This window comes from Petromyzon marinus (genome assembly GCF_048934315.1).
Source record: "Petromyzon marinus isolate PM22_M1 ecotype Great Lakes invasive population chromosome 75 unlocalized genomic scaffold, UKy_Petmar_22M1.pri1.0 chr75_unloc.4, whole genome shotgun sequence".
Taxonomy (NCBI): Eukaryota; Metazoa; Chordata; class Hyperoartia; order Petromyzontiformes; family Petromyzontidae; genus Petromyzon; species Petromyzon marinus.
This window is the reverse complement of record NW_027422616.1, coordinates 367,538-387,190: the sequence shown is the minus strand read 5'-3', so window position 1 is coordinate 387,190 and position 19,653 is coordinate 367,538. Positions and strand designations below refer to the sequence as shown.

At 49.7% G+C, this 19,653-nt stretch overlaps 2 long non-coding RNA genes across 2 annotated transcripts; one reads left to right on the top strand and one right to left on the bottom strand.

The window, feature by feature from the left end:
* Positions 1–454: 454 nt before the first annotated feature.
* LOC116937881 (uncharacterized) lies at positions 455–17,325 on the top strand. Its single transcript, XR_004402076.2, has 3 exons — positions 455–613; positions 14,988–15,101; positions 17,159–17,325. It is a non-coding gene; the product is annotated as an uncharacterized LOC116937881 (long non-coding RNA).
* LOC142908173 (uncharacterized) lies at positions 17,154–18,251 on the bottom strand. The gene is made up of 3 exons (XR_012931624.1): positions 17,634–18,251; positions 17,381–17,437; positions 17,154–17,265 (listed from the first exon to the last, which is right to left on the bottom strand). It is a non-coding gene; the product is annotated as an uncharacterized LOC142908173 (long non-coding RNA).
* Positions 18,252–19,653: the final 1,402 nt, after the last annotated feature.

Below are 19,653 nucleotides of genomic sequence, written 5' to 3'. Positions count from 1 at the left end.
TGTTTTATATTCATAATCTTAGTTCTTTCGGTAAAGTCACGTTGAAGGGAAACAATAAAATATATATTATTGTTTTATATATATTATTATTATTATATTGTTTCCCTTCAACGTGACTTTACCGAAAGAACTAAGAATATGAATTACTGCAGTTACGAAAGCTTTAAATCAAAATGTTTTATATTTTTTTGGGAGGGGGGAGGGGGGGTTTGTGACGTCATAGTTGAGGGGGGGTTGTGACGTCATAGTCGAGGGGGGTCTGACTCTTTGTGACGCCACGTGACAAGGGGGCGGGGTCAAAATTCGCGTGACGTCATCACAAGCGAGGCGACTCTCAACATCCCCAACCCACAAATCGATTCCTTTTATTCCCCGCGATCCGAAGCTGGGGAATCGATCTCTCGAACTCGTTGCGTGGACGACGAAGGGTGGAGAGGAATCGATTCCGGCAAGGAATCGACACCGCTTGAATCGATACAAATGAGTTGGAAGCTTTTAGAGTAAATTATTTTTTTACCTCAGGCAAACGGGCGACAGCCGAAGACTTTAAAGATTAACAAATACAAAGTGTTTAACTTTACATCTTGAACCATGGTGTGACTCATAATAAAGGGTGAGTTCTTACGGTCCTAAATATATAAATCACTTAAAATATACACGCGGCTTTGAGCGTAGTTTAAATTAATATTATTACACTTAATTAGTAATTGATTATCGTTTTAACACTTTATGGGTCTCTGTGGTGAGTCTGTGGGTCTCTGTGTGGTGAGTCTGTGGGTCTCTGTGTGGTGAGTCTGTGGGTCTCTGTGTGGTGAGTCTATGGGTCTCTGTGTGGTGAGTCTGTGGGTCTCTGTGTGGTGAGTCTGTGGGTCTCTGTGTGGTGAGTCTGTGGGTCTCTGTGTGGTGAGTCTGTGGGTCTCTGTGTGGTGAGTCTGTGGGTCTCTGTGTGGTGAGTCTGTGTGTCTCTGTATGGTGAGTTTGTGGGTCTCTGTGTGGTGAGTCTGTGGGTCTCTGTGTGGTGAGTCTGTGGGTCTCTGTGTGGTGAGTCTGTGGGTCTCTGTGTGGTGAGTCTGTGGGTCTCTGTGTGGTGAGTCTGTGTGTCTCTGTGTGATGAGTCTGTGGGTCTCTGTCTGGTGAGTCTGTCGGTCTCTGTGTGTTGAGTCTGTCGGTCTCTGTGTGGTGAGTCTGTGGGTCTCTGTGTGTGTTGAGTCTGGGTCTCTGTGTGGTGAGTCTATGTGTCTCTGTGTGGTGAGTCTGTGTGTCTCTGTGTGGTGAGTCTGTGGGTGTCTGTGTGGTGAGTCTGTGGGTCTCTGTGTGGTGAGTCTGTGGGTGTCTGTGTGGTGAGTCTGTGGGTCTCTGTGTTGTGAGTCTGTGGGTGTCTGTGTGGTGAGTCTGTGGGTCTCTGTGTTGTGAGTCTGTGGGTCTCTGTGTGGTGAGTCTGTGGGTGTCTGTGTGGTGAGTCTGTGGGTCTCTGTGTGGTGAGTCTGTGGGTGTCTGTGTGGTGAGTCTGTGGGTCTCTGTGTTGTGAGTCTGTGGGTGTCTGTGTGGTGAGTCTGTGGGTCTCTGTGTTGTGAGTCTGTGGGTCTCTGTGTGGTGAGTCTGTGGGTCTCTGTGTGGTGAGTCTGTGGGTCTCTGTGGTGAGTCTGTGGGTCTCTGTGTGGTGAGTCTGTGGGTGTCTGTGTGGTGAGTCTGTGGGTCTCTGTGTGGTGAGTCTGTGGTTCTCTGTGTGGTGAGTCTGTGGGTGACTGTGTGGTGAGTCTGTGGGTCTCTGTATGGCGAGTCTGTGGGTCTCTGTGTGGTGAGTCTGTGGGTCTCTGTGTAGTGAGTCTATGGGTCTCTGTGTGGTGAGTCTGTGTGGTGAGTCTGTGGGTCTCTGTGTGGTGAGTCTGGGGGTCTCTGTGTGGTGAGTCTGTGGGTCTCTGTGTGGTGAGTCTGTGGGTCTCTGTGTGGTGACTCTATGGGGCTCTGTGTGGTGAGTCTGTGTGGTGAGTCTGTGGGTCTCTGTGTGGTGAGTCTGTGGGTCTCTGTGTGGTGAGTCTGTGGGTCTGTGTGTAGTGAGTCTATGGGTCTCTGTGTGGTGAGTCTGTGTGGTGAGTCTGTGGGTCTCTGTGTGGTGAGTCTGGGGGTCTCTGTGTGGTGAGTCTGTGGGTCTCTGTGTGGTGAGTCTGTGGGTCTCTGTGTGGTGAGTCTGTAGGTCTCTGTGTGATGAGTCTGTGGGTCTCTGTGTGTAGTGAGTCTATGGGCCTCTGTGTGATGAGTCAATGGGTCTCTGTGTGGTGAGTCTATGGGTCTCTGTGTGGTGAGTCTGTGGGTCTCTGTGTGGTGAGTCTATGGGTGTCTGTGTTGAGTCTGTGGGTCTCTGTGTGGCGAGTCTATGGGTCTCTGTGTGGTGAGTCTGTGGGTCTCTGTGTGGTGAGTCTGTGGGTCTCTGTGTGGTGAGTCTGTGGGTCTCTGTGTGGTGAGTCTGTGGGTCTCTGTGTGGTGAGTCTGTGGGTCTCTGTGTGGTGAGTCTGTGGGTCTCTGTGTGGTGAGTCTGTGGGTCTCTGTGTGGTGAGTCTGTGGGTCTCTGTGTGGTGAGTCTGTGTGTCTCTGTATGGTGAGTTTGTGGGTCTCTGTGTGGTGAGTCTGTGGGTCTCTGTGTGGTGAGTCTGTGGGTCTCTGTGTGGTGAGTCTGTGGGTCTCTGTGTGGTGAGTCTGTGGGTCTCTGTATGGTGAGTTTGTGGGTCTCTGTGTGGTGAGTCTGTGGGTCTCTGTGTGGTGAGTCTGTGGGTCTCTGTGTGGTGAGTCTGTGGGTCTCTGTGTGGTGAGTCTGTGGGTCTCTGTGTGGTGAGTCTGTGGGTCTCTGTGTGGTGAGTCTGTGGGTCTCTGTGGTGAGTCTATGGGTCTCTGTGTGGTGAATCTATGGGTCTCTCTCTACCCACAGACATTGAAATTGCCAACTCACCGTGAGTGGCACGTACAGCCCTGTGTGTGTGTATCTACAACATCTGCGGATGTTCTGCCACTCGGCATAGGAATGTGGAATTTCCGGTTGTGGCTCACGCTCAGCTGTAGCAGGTGAAAGGGTGACGTGACAGGGGAGTGATGTCACCTTACCCCGATCTTACACCAGGACACGTGTGTGTCTGTGTCTGTCTGTGCACATAGCCTGGCACAAGCGTCGTGGTGACGTCACCGCCACTTAGTGGCGAATGGCGGTTGTTGTTGTGTCTGTGTGTGTCAGTATGTGTGTGTGTCTATGTGTTTGTGTGTGTGTTTGTCTGTGTGTGTTTGTCTGTGTGTGTGTGTCTGTGTGTGTGTCTGTGTGTCTATGTGTTTGTGTGTGTCTATGTGTTTGTGTGTGTGTTTATCTGTGTGTGTTTGTCTGTGTGTGTGTGTCTGTGTGTGTGTCTGTGTGTGTGTGTCTATGTGTTTGTGTTTGTCTATGTGTTTGTGTGTCTGTGTGTGTGTGTGTCTGTGTGTTTGTCTGTGTGTGTGTTTGTCTGTGTGTGTGTGTCAGTGTGTGTGTGTCTATGTGTTTGTGTGTGGCTATGTGTTTGTCTGTGTGTGTGTCTGTGTGTGTCTGTGTGTGTGTCTGTGTGTGTGTGTGTCTATGTGTTTGTGTGTGTCTATGTGTTTGTCTGTGTGTGTGTCTGTGTGTGTCTGTGTTTGTGTCTGTGTGTGTGTCTGTGTGTGGGAGCGGTGGTGTAGCGGTTAGCGCTACGCTCCGCTATGAACCTGGCGATCCGGGTTCGATTCCCGCTCACGGCCAACACCACCGGTGACGATTATCTGAACCGGTCCCGGGCCTCCCCTAGGTCGACTCAGCCTCAAATGAGTACCTGGTGCGGTGTGTAAACATTGCCACTAGGGAGACAAAGGCGGTCGGGCGTGGTGTTGGCCACCCACCCCCTCGTGTACCGTTCCGGCCTTCATAGGTGCTCGCTAACAGCACTTGCCTCTACAGTCTGTTAAGGCTATACGGGGGATCTTTATCTTTGTGTGTGTCAGTGTGTGTGTTTCAGTGTGTGCGTGCCTATTGACCTGGTCAAGGCCTATGATACCATCAGTAGGCCTGGGCTCTGGGTTGTTCTTCGTGCTTTTGGAGTCCCTGACCCTCTGCTCACGATCATTAAGGACCTTCATGATGGTGAGCGGGCCCGGGTAAAACTACGTGGCCGGGAGTCAGAGCCATTCCCTGTACACCTTGGGGTGCGACAGGGATGTCCTCTGGCTCCTACATTATTTAACATCTATTTTGACCACGTAGTTCGTGAAGCCTTCAATAGCTGTATCGGGGGAATCTCCATTTGGTACAGATATAATGGGAGGCTGATCGATGCCCGGGTGCGGTCAAGGGATGGCTCCCTATTGCTCAACCACGTTATGTATGCCGATGATTTGGTAATAGCTGCTCATTCAGAGGAGGAGTTGGAGACGCTGCTGCTGAGACTGGAGCGTGCCACTAAGAGGTGGGGCCTTACCATCAGCCCCACCAAAACTATGCACCTGCCTGGGTATTTTGTACCATCAGACACTCCAACCCCACAACTCCCAATCGGCGATGGGGCAGTTGTGGAGAGAGTGGAGAGTTTCCCATACCTAGGCAGTGTGCTTATGACCGGCTCCAGTTTAACAGCAGAGGTCTCACTCCGAATCAGTCGAGCGGCAATATCTTTTCAACGGTTGCATAACGCTGTGTGGAAGCTACCTGGTCTGTCGCTCCGCACTAAGCTTCAGGTCTTCTCGGCCACGGTCATTCCCTCCCTTCTCTACGCTTGCGAAACGTGGACCCCCCTAATGGAACATCTTCGCTGGTTGGAAACATTTAGGCTGGCCTGCCTACGATCCATCCTGGGTTTAACCAGACTGGATTGTGTGAGGAGCTCACAAATCCTTGAAAGATCTGGGCAAGGTCCCATCGGTGAGCTCCTCCGGCAGGCAAGGCTGCGATGGCTGGGTCATGTAGCCCGCATGCCCAGCCACCGCATGCCGTAACAGCTTTTGTTCGGCCGGATCGAGGGGGCTAAACGGGCGTGGCACGGGCTAGAGAAGAGATGGAGTGATGTGGTACAGGAGGACGTGGAGCTGAATGGACTTGCCGATGACTGGTACCAGCGGTGTCAAGATCGGCCTCTATGGAGGAGGCTCGTGAAGGACGCTACTGGGCAGTTGGAGGTAGTCGCCCTCCAACAACAACGGAGGGCGGAGGAGCGACGCTCACAACAACGAGCGGAGCGCCGGGTGGCTAAAGCACAGCAGGTTGGCACAGTAGGGGGCACAGGTGGTGCATCAGCCAGTCATCTCAGTCGACCCGTGGCACCTGGGTCTGCCCCGTGACCTCCTGCCAGCGGGCGTTCGACACTTCACGTGATAGCCTCAACGTGCACCTAGCCTGGCACAAGCGTCGTGGTGACGTCACCGCCACTTAGTGGCGAATGGCGGTTGTTGTTGTTGTGTGTGTCGACTCAGCCTCAAATGAGGTAGTAGCTGGTGTTCAGTTTCAGTTTTATTTATTTTGGTATAGCCCTGTGAACCATTCGGCTCTTGAATCGGAGTGCAACCGCAAAAAACTAAAACACGAACGAGGAAAAAAACATCTTAAAGTGACTACTGTGTGTTGACTGTGCAAAACAGAAAAATCCATGGGAAAAAAAACCAGCAAAAATATTCCTGAAAAAAGCACCGTCTAACAACGCTGCATGCAAAAAACTCCCAGTGGGATGCAATTCAAACAACAACAACAACAACCACAACAACCACAAGACAACTTAGAGTAAGGCCATCAGTCTAACTCCGTTACTACAACAACAACCACAAGACAACTTAGATTAAGGCCATCAGTCTAACTCCGTTACTACAACAACAACCACAAGACAACTTAGAGTAAGGCCATCAGTCTAACTCCGTTACTACAACAACAACCACAAGACAACTTAGATTAAGGCCATCAGTCTAACTCCGTTACTACAACAACAACCACAAGACAACTTAGATTAAGGCCATCAGTCTAACTCTGTGCTACAACAACCACAACAACCACAAGACAACTTAGATTAAGGCCATCAGTCTAACTCCGTTACTACAACAACAACCACAAGACAACTTAGATTAAGGCCATCAGTCTAAATCCTTACTACAACAACAACCACAACAAGACAACTTAGATTAAGGCCATCAGTCTAACTCCGTTACTACAACAACAACCACAGCCACAAGACAACTTAGATTAAGGCCATCAGTCTAACTCCGTGCTACAACAACAACCACAACCACAAGACAACTTAGATTAAGGCCATCAGTCTAACTCCGTACTACAACAACAACCACAGCCACAAGACAACTTAGATTAAGGCCATCAGTCTAACTCCGTTACTACAACCACAACAACCACAAGACAACTTAGATTAAGGCCATCAGTCTAAATCCTTACTACAACAACAACCACAACAAGACAACTTAGATTAAGGCCATCAGTCTAACTCCGTTACTACAACAACAACCACAGCCACAAGACCACTTAGATTAAGGCCATCAGTCTAACTCCGTGCTACAACAACAACCACAACCACAAGACAACTTAGATTAAGGCCATCAGTCTAACTCCGTACTACAACAACAACCACAGCCACAAGACAACTTAGATTAAGGCCATCAGTCTAACTCCGTTACTACAACCACAACAACCACAAGACAACTTAGATTAAGGCCATCAGTCTAACTCCGTGCTACAACAACCACAACAACCACAAGACAACTTAGATTAAGGCCATCAGTCTAACTCCGTACTACAACAACAACCACAGCCACAAGACAACTTAGATTAAGGGCATCAGTCTAACTCCGTTACTACAACAACAACAACCACAAGACAACTTAGATTATGGCCATCAGTCTAACTCCGTGCTACAACAACAACCACAGCCACAAGACAACTTAGATTAAGGCCATCAGTCTAACTCCGTGCTACAACAACAACCACAAGACAACTTAGATTAAGGCCGTCAGTCTAACTCCGTTACTACAACAACAACCACAAGACAACTTAGATTAAGGCCATCAGTCTAACTCCGTACTACAACAACAACCACAAGACAACTTAGATTAAGGCCATCAGTCTAACTCCGTGCTACAACCACAAGACAACTTAGATTAAGGCCATCAGTCTAACTCCGTACTACAACAACAACCACAAGACAACTTAGATTAAGGCCATCAGTCTAACTCCGTTACTACAACAACAACCACAAGACAACTTAGATTAAGGCCATCAGTCTAACTCCGTACTACAACCACAACAACCACAAGACAACTTAGATTAAGGCCATCAGTCTAACTCCGTACTACAACAACAACCACAACAACCACAAGAACTTAGATTAAGGCCATCAGTCTAACTCCGTTACTACAACAACAACCACAAGACAACTTAGATTAAGGCCATCAGTGTAACTCCGTTACTACAACAACAACAACCACAAGACAACTTAGATTAAGGCCATCAGTCTAACTCCGTGCTACAACAACAACCACAAGACAACTTAGATTAAGGCCATCAGTGTAACTCCGTTACTACAACAACAACAACCACAAGACAACTTAGATTAAGGCCATCAGTCTAACTCCGTTACTACAACCACAACAACCACAAGACAACTTAGATTAAGGCCATCAGTCTAACTCCGTTACTACAACCACAACAACCACAAGACAACTTAGATTAAGGCCATCAGTCTAACTCCGTTACTACAACCACAACAACCACAAGACAACTTAGATTAAGGCCATCAGTCTAACTCCGTTACTACAACAACCACAAGACAACTTAGATTAAGGCCATCAGTCTAACTCCGTTACTACAACAACAACCACAAGACAACTTAGATTAAGGTCATCATTCTAACTCCGTTACTACAACAACAACAACCACAAGACAACTTAGATTAAGGCCATCAGTCTAACTCCGTTACTACAACAACAACCACAAGAAAACTTAGATTAAGGCCATCAGTCTAACTCCGTTACTACAACAACAACCACAAGACAACTTAGATTAAGGTCATCATTCTAACTCCGTTACTACAACAACAACAACCACAAGACAACTTAGATTAAGGCCATCAGTCTAACTCCGTTACTACAACAACAACCACAAGAAAACTTAGATTAAGGCCATCAGTCTAACTCCGTACTACAACCACAACAACCACAAGACAACTTAGATTAGGGCCATCAGTCTAACTCCGTTACTACAACCACAACAACCACAAGACAACTTAGATTAAGGCCATCATTCTAACTCCGTTACTACAACAACAACAACCACAAGACAACTTAGATTAAGGCCATCAGTCTAACTCCGTTACTACAACAACCACAACCACAAGACAACTTAGATTAAGGCCATCAGTCTAACTCCGTTACTACAACCACAACCACAAGACAACTTAGATTAAGGCCATCAGTCTAACTCCGTACTACAACAACAACCACAGCCACAAGACAACTTAGATTAAGGCCATCAGTCTAACTCCGTTACTACAACCACAACAACCACAAGACAACTTAGATTAAGGCCATCAGTCTAACTCCGTTACTACAACCACAACAACCACAAGACAACTTAGATTAAGGCCATCAGTCTAACTCCGTTACTACAACAACCACAACAACCACAAGACAACTTAGATTAAGGCCATCAGTCTAACTCTGTTACTACAACAACAACAACCACAAGACAACTTAGATTAAGGCCATTAGTCTAACTCCGTTACTACAACAACAACCACAACCACAAGACAACTTAGAGTAAGGCCATCAGTCTAACTCCGTTACTACAACAACAACCACAAGACAACTTAGAGTAAGGCCATCAGTCTAACTCCGTTACTACAACAACAACCACAACCACAAGACAACTTAGATTAAGGCCATCAGTCTAACTCCGTTACTACAACAACAACCACAAGACAACTTAGATTAAGGCCATCAGTCTAACTCCGTTACTACAACAACAACCACAAGACAACTTAGATTAAGGCCATCAGTCTAACTCCGTTACTACAACAACAACCACAAGACAACTTAGATTAAGGCCATCAGTCTAACTCCGTGCTACAACAACCACAAGACAACTTAGATTAATCAGAATCAGAATCAGAAAGGGTTTTATTCGCCATGTAAGTTCACACCGACACGGAATTTACTTTGGCAGGATGGTGCATACATTCAACATATAGGAATCTAAAATCTTAAATAAGTTTTAAACAAGTCTTACTATAATAAGGGTTAAAAGTCTAACACTAAGGGGCTGAAGTATATAAAATTAAATAAATATCGAATATAAAATAGCTTTAAGATATAATTTAAAAATACAAATAGGGAAACATAGTTAATATCAGCAACGTGTCGTTATGTAGATCAAATGTTAAAAACAGTGTTAGCCCTTGGCCTTGTTTAACAGGCCAGCAGCAGATGGGAAGAAACTGTTTTTATGGCGTGAGGTTTTGGTCCTGATGGACCGAAGCCTTCTGCCGGAGGGGAGTAGCTGAAACAGAGAGTGTCCAGGGTGGGAGAAATCGGCCATAATCTTCCTCGCTCGCCTCATAGACCTTGTCGTGTGCAGGTCCTCGAGGGTCGGTAGATTGCAGGCAATTACCTTCTCAGCAGTGTGGATGATACGCTGCAGTCTGCTCTTGTCCTTGGCAGTGGCAGCAGCGTACCAGACGGTTATGGAGGAGGTGAGGATGGATTCAATGATCGCTGTATAGAATTGCACCATCATTGTCTTTGGCAGGTTGAATTTCTTCAGCTGCCGTAGAAAGTACATCCTCTGTTGAGCTTTCTTGGTGAGGGAGCTGATGTTCAATTCCCACTTGAGGTCCCGGGAGAGAATAGTGCCCAGGAAGCGGAAGGACTCTACAATTTTTACTGGGGAGTCTAACAGGGTGATGGGGGTGAGTGGTGCTGTATTCTTCCTGAAGTCCACAACCATCTCAACTGTCTTTAGAGCATTTAGCTCTAAGTTGTTCTGGCTACACCAGGTCACCAGATTGTCAGCTTCCCACCTATAGTCAGACTCATCCCCACCAGAGATCAGCCCAATGAGGGTGGTGTCATCCGCAAACTTCAATAGTTTGACGGACAGATGATTGGAGGTGCAGCTGTTGGTATACAGGGAGAAGAGCAGAGGGGAAAGGACGCAGCCCTGAGGAGTTCCGGTGCTGATGGACCTGGAGCCAGAAACTTGTGTTCCCAGCTTAACGCACTGCTTCCTGTCAGACAGGAAGTCTGTGATCCATTTACAGGTGGTGTATGGCACGTTCAGCTGGAAGAGCTTGTCCTGAAGCAGGGCAGGGATGATGGTGTTGAAGGCAGAGCTGAAGTCCACAAACAGGATCCTGGCGTAGGATGCTGGGGCGTCCAGATGCTGTAGGGTGAAGTGGAGGGCCATGTTAACTGCATCCTCCACAGACCTGTTGGCTCTGTAGGCAAACTGAAGGGGGTCCAGGAGAGGGTCTGTGATGGCTTTGAGGTGTGCCAGGACCAGGCGCTCAAAAGACTTCATTACCACAGATGTAAGGGCGACCGGTCTGTAATCATTTAGTCCTGTTGGCCTTAGCTTTTTGGGCACAGGGATGATGGTGGAGGACTTGAGACAGGCTGGTACATGGCATGTCTCCAGGGAGGTGTTAAAGATGTTGGTGAACACCGGAGACAGCTGGTCAGCGCAGTGCCTGAGGGTGGCTGGAGAGACAGAGTCCGGCCCGGCTGCTTTGCGTGGATTCTGCCTCTTGAAAAGTCTATTAACTTCTCCCTCCTGAAAGGAGATAGTCGTCTCTGTAGTATTGGTGGGGGATGGGGCCTCTTGGGTTGGAAGGGGTGGTTCAGGACAGTCCAATTGTCTTTCAAATCTACAGTAGAATTCGTTCAGGTCGTTGGCTAGGCGGGAGTCGTTAGTGGTGTGGGGGGCTCTGGGTTTGTAGTTGGTGATCTGCCTGAGCCCTCTCCAGACAGAAGCAGCGTCGTTTGTAGAGAACTGGTGTTTTAGTCTCTCTGAGTACAGTCGTTTAGCCTCTCTCACCGCTTTGCTAAACCTGTTCTTCGACTCCTTGAATCTGTCTCTATCTCCACTCCTAAACGCTTCCTCCTTCTCCAACCTCAACCTTCTGAGCTTTGCTGAGAACCAGGGCTTATTGTTGTTAAAGTTCACCCTGGTACGTGTTGGGATACAGCAGTCCTCACAGAAGCTGATGTAGGACGTCACAGCCTCTGTGAGTTCATCCAGACTATTGGTAGCAGTCGTGAACATATCCCAGTCAGTACAGTCTAAGCACGCCCGCAAATCTTCCACAGCCTCACTGGTCCACTGTTTAGATGTCCTCACAGCAGGTTTACAGAGTTTTAGTTTCTGCCTGTATGCAGGAATCAGGTGGACCATGGCATGGTCAGAGTGTCCTAGTGCTGCTCGGGGGACGGCGTGGTAGGCTCTACTGACTGTAGTGTAGCAGTGATCCAGAGTGTTCCCTTCTCTGGTTGGGCATTTAATGAATTGTATGTATTTGGGGAGTTCGTGGCTGAGATTACCTTTGTTAAAGTCGCCAAGTACGATAACCAACGAATCTGGATTTGCTCGCTCCACACTCAGAATCTGATCGGCGAGCATGCGTTGGGCCTCTTTAACCTGAGTACAAGGCGGCAAATAAACTCCGACCAAAATGAGCGACGCGAACTCGCGAGGCGAGTAAAACGGTTTACAGGTTATAAAAATTGATTCAAGGAGTGGAGAACAATGTTGCAGAATCACTGTGACATCTACACACCAGCCACTGTTAATGTAAAAACAAATACCACCGCCTTTCGTCTTGCCGGAGAGTGCTATGTCACGATCCGATCTTACAAGATGGAATCCTGCTAGTTGTAGCGAAGTGTCCGGAATCAAATCACACAGCCATGTTTCCGTGAAGCACAATGCAGAAGCTGAAAGAAAGTCTTTGTTTTTTACCATCAGTAGCTGAAGTTCATCCATTTTGTTGTACAGTGAACGTACGTTGGAGAGGAAAAAGCTCGGAAGCACTGTTCGGATCCCGCGTCTGCGTAGCCGTACTAGAGCCCCCGACCGTTTACCCCTTGGGCGGCGTTTCGTTGCTTGAGCAAAGCCTAGCGCGGCATTGACTAGAATGCCTACTAATTCTGCCGCTGGAAGCAGAAAAGTAGGAATTAAATCCACAGGAGTTGTTTCCCTGATATTTAAAAGTTCGCATCTTGTTAGAGAACTCCGAAAATCTTGGCAAAACACTGAATTGACAGACAAAACAAGACAAAACAGGGCGCACCGACCGGCTGAGGCTACCATCATCAGCGCCATCTTCGCACCAGCACGGGTGTGCTGAACAGCAGGACTCTCTCACCAGCATGGGAGTGAACAGCAGGCCCCTCTCACCAACACGGGGGTGATGAACAGCACGCCCCTCACACCAGCACGGGTGTGATGAACAGCAGGCCCCTCTCACCAGCACGGGTGTGCTGAACAGTAGGCCCCTCTCACCAGCACGGGTCTGTTGAACAGCAGGCCCCTCTCACCAGCACGGGTGTGCTGAACAGTAGGCCCCTCAACACGGGTGTGCTGAACAGCAGGCCTCTCTCACCAACACGGGTGTGCTGAACAGTAGGCCCCTCAACAGCAGGCCCCTCTCACCAGCACGGATGTGATGAACAGCAGGCCCCTCTCACCAGCACGGGTGTGCTGAACAGCAGGCCCCTCAACACGTGTGAGCTGAACAGCAGGCCCCTCTCACCAGCACGGGTGTGTTGAACAGCAGGCCTCTCTCACCAGCACGGGTGTGATGAACAGCAGGCCCCAAAACAGCAGGCCTCTCTCACCAGCACGGGTGTGATGAACAGCAGGCCTCTCTCACCAGCACGAGTGTGTTGAACAGCAGGCCCCTCTCAAGACAAAACAAGACAAAACTGGACAAAACAGGGCGCACCAACCGGCCGAGGCTGCCATCATCGGCGCCATCTTGACCATATATCCATCAGTCTAACTCCGTTACTACAACAACAACCACAAGACAACTTAGATTAAGGTCATCAGTCTAACTCCGTTACTACAACCACAACCACAAGACAACTTAGATTAAGGCCATCAGTCTAACTCCGTGCTACAACAACCACAAGACAACTTAGATTAAGGCCATCAGTCTAACTCCGTTACTACAACCACAACAACCACAAGACAACTTAAATCAAGGCCATCAGTCTAACTCCGTTACTACAACAACAACCACAACCACAAGACAACTTAGATTAAGGCCATCAGTCTAACTCCGTTACTACAACCACAACAACCACAAGACAACTTAGATTAAGGCCATCAGTCTAACTCCGTTACTACAACAACAACCACAAGACAACTTAGATTAAGGCCATCAGTCTAACTCCGTTACTACAACAACAACCACAAGACAACTTAGATTAAGGCCATCAGTCTAACTCTGTGCTACAACAACCACAACAACCACAAGACAACTTAGATTAAGGCCATCAGTCTAACTCCGTACTACAACAACAACCACAAGACAACTTAGATTAAGGCCGTCAGTCTAACTCCGTTACTACAACAACCACAAGACAACTTAGATTAAGGCCATCAGTCTAACTCCGTTACTACAACCACAACCACAAGACAACTTAGATTAAGGCCATCAGTCTAACTCCGTGCTACAACAACAACCACAAGACAACTTAGATTAAGGCCATCAGTCTAACTCCGTTACTACAACAACAACAACCACAAGACAACTTAGATTAAGGTCATCAGTCTAACTCCGTTACTACAACAACAACCACAAGACAACTTAGATTAAGGCCATCAGTCTAACTCCGTTACTACAACAACAACAATAACAAAACACGTCCAAACTCCCCCCCCCCTCCAAAAAAAAACGTTTTCCAAAGTCACCAAAAAAACATAAAGCCATAATTTGAACGTAACAGCCATCGCGGGGGGACTGTGACCGAATGTTTTTGTCACAATAAACGGGCGTAAATAACGCGCAACACCAACATCCCAGGAGCCACAGCTTGCCTTGCATGAGTTAGCGGCTGTGATGCAGTGAACGTCGCTGCCGAGGGAGACAAAGGCGGCCGGGCGTGGTGCCGGTCACCCACCCCACCCACCCACCACCTCCGCGTGTGTCACTCGCGAACATCCACTTGCCCCAACAGTGCGTTACAGGCTACACGGGGGATCTTTGTCTGTGTGTGTCTGTGTGTGTGTGTGTAGCGGTAGTGTAGCGGTTAGCGCTACGCTGCGCTATGAATCTGGCGACCCGGGTTCGATTCCCGCTCACGGCCAACACCACCACGTGACGATTATCTGAACCGGTCCCGGGCCTCCCCTAGGTCGACTCAGCCTCAAATGAGTACCTGGTGCGGTGTGTAGACATTGCCACTAGGGAGACAAAGGCGGTCGGGCGTGGTGCTGGCCACCCACCCCCCCTCGTGTACCGTTCCGGCCTTCATAGGTGCTCGCTAACAGCACTTGCCCCTACAGTCTGTTAAGGCTACACGGGGGATCTTTGTCTGTGTGTGTGTGTGCGTGTGTAAATGCGTGTGTGTCAGTTCGTGTGTGTGTGTGCGTGTGTGTGTCAGTGTGTGTGTATGTGTGCCCGTGTGTGTGTCCATGCGTGTGTGTGTCAGTGTGTGTGTGTGTGTCAGTGTGTGTGTGTCATTAGGTGCTCGCTAACAGCACTTGCCCCTACAGTCTGTTAAGGCTACACGGGGGATCTTTGTCTGTGTGTGTCTGTGTGTGTGTGTGTCTCTGCGTGTCTCTGTGTGTGTCTGTGTGTGTGTGTCTGTGTGTGTGTGTCTGCGTGTGTGTGTGTCTGTGTGTGTGTGTGTCTGTGTGTGTGTGTCTGTGTGTGTGTGTGTGTGTCTGTGTGTGTGTGTGTGTCTGTGTGTGTGTCTGTGTGTGTGTGTCTGTGTGTCTGTGTGTGTGAGTGTAGCGTGCACGTACGTGGGCAGAAGGATCGCGGGCGCCCTCAGAGACCGCGATGGCACCCAGGAGGCTCGCTCCGAGCGTCCGGGCAGCGTCGCTCCCTCACCCACGGTCGCCGAGGGTGAGCTCACCGCTCGCACGCAAGGGGGGGGGGCAGCTGCCGCTGGGGGGTGCCCCCCGCTAGGGCTACAGCAGCACACAGCAGCAGCACACAGCAGCAGCACACAGCACCACACAGCACCAGCAGACTCACACAGCACCACACAGCACCACACAGCACCACACAGCACCAGCAGACTCACACAGCACCACACAGCACCACACAGCACCACACAGCACCAGCAGACTCACACAGCACCACACAGCACCACACAGCACCAGCAGACTCACACACAGCACCACACAGCACCACACAGCACCACACAGCACCAGCAGACTCACACAGCACCACACAGCACCACACAGCACCACACAGCAGCACCACACAGCACCATACAGCACCACACAGCACCAGCAGACTCACACAGCACCACACAGCACCACACAGCACCAGCAGACTCACACAGCACCACACAGCACCAGCAGACTCACACAGCACCACACAGCAGCACCACACAGCAGCACACAGCACCACACAGTACCACACAGCACCACACAGCACCACACAGCACCACACAGTACCACACAGCACCACACAGTACCACACAGCACCACACAGCACCACACAGCAGCACACAGCAGCAGCAGACTCACACAGAGACAGCTGCCACTGGGGGTGTCCCCTAGGGCTACAGCACCACACAGCAGACTCACACACAGCACCACACACCACGACACAGCAGACTCACACACAGGGGCAGCTGCCGCTGGGGGCGCCCCGCTAGGGCTACAGCACCACACAGCACCACACAACAGCAGCAGACTCACACACAGAGACAGCTGCCGCTGGGGGTGTCCCCCTAGGGCTACAGCACCACACAGCACCACACAGCACCACACAGCACCACACAGCACCAGCAGGCTCACACGCAAGGGGCAGCTGCCGCTGGGGGCGCCCCCCTAGGGCTACAGCACCATACAGCAGACTCACACAGCACCACACAGCACCATACAGCAGCAGCAGACTCACACACAGGGACAGCTGCCACTGGGGGTACCCCTTAGGGCTACAGCACCACACAGCACCACACAGCACCATACAGCACCATACAGCACCACAGCAGACTCACACACAGGGACAGCTGCCACTGGGGGTGTCCCCTAGGGCTACAGCACCACACAGCAGCAGACTCACACACAGGGACAGCTGTCACTGGGGGTGTCCCCTAGGGCTACAGCACCACACAGCAGACTCACACACAGGGACAGCTGCCACTGGGGGTGTCCCCTAGGCTACAGCACCACACAGCACCACACAGCAGACTCACACACAGAGACAGCTGCCACTGGGGGTGTCCCCTAGGGCTACAGCACCACACAGCACCACACAGCCAGCAGCAGACTCACACACAGAGACAGCTGCCACTGGGGGTGCCCCCTAGGCTAGACAACTAAAATAACCTCCCTCTTAAATTTTTGATTTAAAGCTTTCGTGACTGCAGTGATTCATATTCTTAGCTCTTTCGGTAAAGTCACGTCGGAGGGAAACAATAAAATAATAAAGAAATATATATATATAAAACAATAATAAAAATTCTCACGACGTTTCGACCGTAACACAAAGGGTCGTCATCAGGTGGTGTCGGTCCGCATTAATTTATTTATTATTAAACGGCGCATTTATTTATTTATAATATTAACAAAAAATCCGTCAGCGCCACGCGCAGAGATTTGCCAGTTTAAATTTCGATTTAAATCTTTCGTGACTGCAAGGATTCATCTTCTTTGGTTCTTTCGGGTAAAGTCACCACCACCACCACCACCCACCACCACCACCACGTAGAATGAGCATAAAATAATAATAAATTGATGATAAAAAAATAAAATAACACGACAACAATAATATTCTCACGACGTTTCGGACACAACACAAGCGGCCTTCATCAGGTGAAGGGGATGAGACCCGTCTGGTAGGACAGCGCTGGAGTCCTACAAAGTGAATGCAAGATGTCTGAAAGCCACCGTAAGCGTGAACAATCTCACCCCTCTCTCACCCCTCTCACACCCCTCACCCCACAGGAGGTGGAGGCTACCCACAGGGGCCCATCGACTCGCCAAGACTCCGGGTAGAGGCGTCCAGCGGGGAGCCCACAGGGCCTGTCTGCAAAACCTGACCCTAGCCTCGCCTCGTGAATGTTCATGAGTGGGCCACGCGCCTCGTGAATATTCATGAGTGGGCCGGACCCTGATGAATATTCATGAGTGGGCTGGCCCTGTTGAATATTCATGAGTGGGCCACGCCTCGTGAATGTTCATGAGTGGGCCGGACCCTGATGAATATTCATGAGTGGGCCACGCCTCATGAATATTCATGAGTGGGCGAGCCCTGATGAATGTTCATGAGTGGGCCATGCCTCGTGAATATTCATGAGTGGGCCACGCCTCGTGAATATTCATGAGTGGGCCGGACCCTTATGAATATTCATGAGTGGGCCGGACCCTGATGAATGTTCATGAGTGGGCCACGCCTCATGAATGTTCATGAGTGGGCCACGCCTCATGAATATTCATGAGTGGGCCACGCCTGATGAATGTTCATGAGTGGGCCATGCCTCATGAATATTCATGAGTGGGCCGGACCCTGATGAATATTCATGAGTGGGCCAGCCCTGTTGAATATTCATGAGTGGGCCGGCCCTGATGATTATTCATGAGTGGGCCACGCCACATGAATATTCATGAGTGGGCCGGACCCTTAATGAATATTCATGAGTGGCCCAGCCCTGGTGAATGTCGTCTTGACCTCTGAACCTTGGGAGAGGGGAGACCCACAATGCCGTGCGTGTGAAGGGGCGGCCGTCAACTCCCTGAGTGGGAGTCGGTCTCCCGTGATGTCCTTCGAGCAGCGTGGGGCCTCCATAGACGACCAGCACCTGGGTTCAATCCCTGGTGCTGGTCGTGGGTCTCTCTGGGTGTCTGTGGTGAGTCTGTGGGTGTCTGTGTGGTGAGTCTGTGGGTGTCTTTGGTGAGTCTGTGGGTCTCTGTGTGGTGAGTCTGTGGGTCTCTGTGTGGTGAGTCTGTGGGTGCGAGTCTATGGGTCACTGAAAGTTATAATGTGATATGAATTAAACATTGGATAATTATTCATCTCAGCCTGGGCGTGGAGTGATTGTTTGTGTGAGTCCACACTCGTGTAGCGAGTTCAACAGAGTCACAGACGTACCCTGTAGAGGCAACACATTCATTAAACTCCAACACACGAGGTAACCTCACCTCAACAGAATCACAAGCGATGGTGGTGACTACCACCACCACCATCGCTAACTGCCCCAGCAGACACACCTCTCTCTCTGGGTCTCTGTTGTGTCTCTGTGTGTCTCTGTGTGTCTCTGTGTTGTGTCTCTCTCTCTGTGCGACTGTGTCTCTCTCTGTGTGTCTATGTTGTGTGTCTATGTGTTGTGTGTCTCTCTCTGTGTCTCTATGTGTCTGTCTCTGTGTTGTGAGTCTCTCTCTGTGTCTCTCTGTGTCTCTGTCTGTGTGTCTCTGTGTTGTGTCTCTCTCTCTGTGTGACTCTGTCTCTCTCTGTGTCTATGTTGTGTGTCTATGTGTTGTGTGTCTCTCTCTGTGTCTCTCTCTGTGTTGTAAGTCTCTCTCTGTGTCTCTCTCTGTGTCTCTCTCTGTGTCTCTCTGTGTGTCTCTGTCGCTCTCTTTGTGTCTCTGTGTCTCTCTGTGTCTATGTTGTGTGTCTCTGTGTGTCTGTGTCTCTGTGTGTGTCTCTCTCTGTGTGACTCTGTGTCTCTATCTGTGTCTATGTTGTGTGTCTATGTGTTGTGTCTCTCTCTGTCTCTATGTGTCTATCTCTGTGTTGTGTCTCTCTCTGTCTCTCTGTGGCTCTCTCTGTGTGTCTCTCTGTGACTCTGTCTCTCTCTCTGTGTGTCTCTCTGTGTGACTCTGTGTGTCTCTGTCTGTGTGTCTATGTTGTGTCTGTGTTTTGTGTCTCTCTCTGTGTCTCTCTCTGTGTGTCTCTCTGTGTGACTCTGTGTCTCTCTCTGTGTGTCTCTGTGTGTGTCTCTGTGTGACTCTGTGTCTCTCTCTGTGTCTCTGTGTTGTCTCTCTCTGTGTGTCTGTGTTGTGTGTCTCTGTGTGGTGAGTCTGTGGGTCTCTGTGGTGAGTCTGTGTGTCTCTGTGTGGTGAGTCTGTGGGTCTCTGTGTGGTGAGTCTGTGGGTCTCTGTGTGGTGAGTCTGTGGGTCTCTGTGTGGCGAGTCTGTGGGTCTCTGTGGTGAGTCAGTGGGTCTCTGTGTGGTGAGTCTGTGGGTCTCTGTGTGGTGAGTCTGTGGGTCTCCGTGTGGTGAGTCTGTGGGTGTCTGTGTGGTGAGTCTGTGGGTGTCTGTGTGGTGAGTCTGTGGGTGTCTGTGGGTGTCTGTGTGTTTCTGTGTGTCTCTCTCTGTGTGTGTGTCTATGTGTTTTGTGTCTCTCTGTCTCTATGTGTCTATCTCTGTGTTGTGTGTCTGTGTCTCTCTGTGTGTCGGTGTCTCTCTCTGTGTGTATGTTGTGTCTGTGTTTTGTGTCTCTC